Consider the following 1191-nt stretch of genomic DNA (forward strand, 5'->3'; position numbering starts at 1 on the left):
TCAGTGGGCACTTTTGGGAAGGTGGGTTCGTGTTTAGCTATGGTGCCCTGGATGGACTATCAAACTTGCCCAGGTGTAAGTGCTTATGTCACCCACTAGCACGGCAGCCGACCCCTGAGTATATCAGCCCCAGTACATGACTACAGCTACCAGAGTCCCCTCTAGCTCATGGGTAGAGACCAGATGGAGTGTCCAATGTAGTTACATAGGCAGGAGATCACCGGCGCATAGCAGCTGGCATCTCTAGCCTCAACCTTCCTTCTGGCGGGTGTAACGCTGGAGTAAAGCGGCCAGACACTTGCCAGTTTGCAGGGACGCTCTGTGCTTTGGAAGGTGTGTGAGAACAGGCCACCAAACGAAAGGGGCAGAGACACCTAGCTAGGGAGATCCAATGGCAACAGGCATTCACATGTGACACACACAGTGTGAGCAAGAGCAGTGGCACCACTCTCACCTAGAGCTGGAGGACATTTTCCTCAAATATATTTTTAGATAAAAAATGGCCTTTTGACAAAGCTCATATTTTCATGGGGAAAAAAATTAAGAAATTTTGGGGTGGGATGGGATGGCCTCCCCTTGTGGGCAGTAGCATGTAGTGGCCAGCCCACCCTGCCATCTACATGGCCCTTTAAAAGTGTGGAAGGGTCCAGTAGATATAGAGAGACCATAGGGTCCGGTGAATGACTGATGCATGGGGAAGGAATCCAGCCACTGTACCTTTAAAGGCCTGACGCCTTGCAAAAAGGGTGAGGCAAGGCTCCCCTCTCCCCCAACCAACTGGGAAGCTTTGGCAGCACATATACTAAAATTGGAATGATACAGAGAAGATTAGCATGGCCCCCGCACAAGGATGACACACAAATTTGTGAAGCGTTCCACATTTTCTGAGGGGGGAGGGATAGCTCAGTGGTTTGAGTATTGGCCTGATTAAACCCAGGGTTGTGAGTTCAATCCTTGAGGGGGCCACTTAGGGATCTGGGGCAAAATCAGTACTTGGTCTTTCTAGTGAAGGCAGGGGGCTAGACTCAATGACCTTTTGGGGTCCCTTCCAGTTCTATGAGATAGGTATATCTCTATATATTTATTTTAGTGGGGAGCAGCATAAAGGCAGGTTCTGGCAGAAGGTTGCCTACTAAGCCCTCCAGAGTGGAAGGCAGGCTGCAGGGGTGGGCAGCTGAAGGGAGCTGGCAA

The 1191-nt window shown here is 50.5% G+C and overlaps 1 non-coding gene across 1 annotated transcript; it reads left to right on the forward strand.

The window, feature by feature from the left end:
* The first annotated feature begins 782 nt into the window (after nucleotides 1–782).
* LOC112117605 lies at nucleotides 783–885 on the forward strand. The gene has a single exon (XR_002908975.1). It is a non-coding gene; the product is annotated as a U6 spliceosomal RNA (small nuclear RNA).
* Nucleotides 886–1191: the final 306 nt, after the last annotated feature.

The sequence above is a fragment of the Terrapene carolina genome, unplaced genomic scaffold (genome assembly GCF_002925995.2).
Source record: "Terrapene carolina triunguis isolate 2854851 unplaced genomic scaffold, T_m_triunguis-2.0 Scaffold192, whole genome shotgun sequence".
Classification (NCBI taxonomy): domain Eukaryota; kingdom Metazoa; phylum Chordata; order Testudines; family Emydidae; genus Terrapene; species Terrapene triunguis.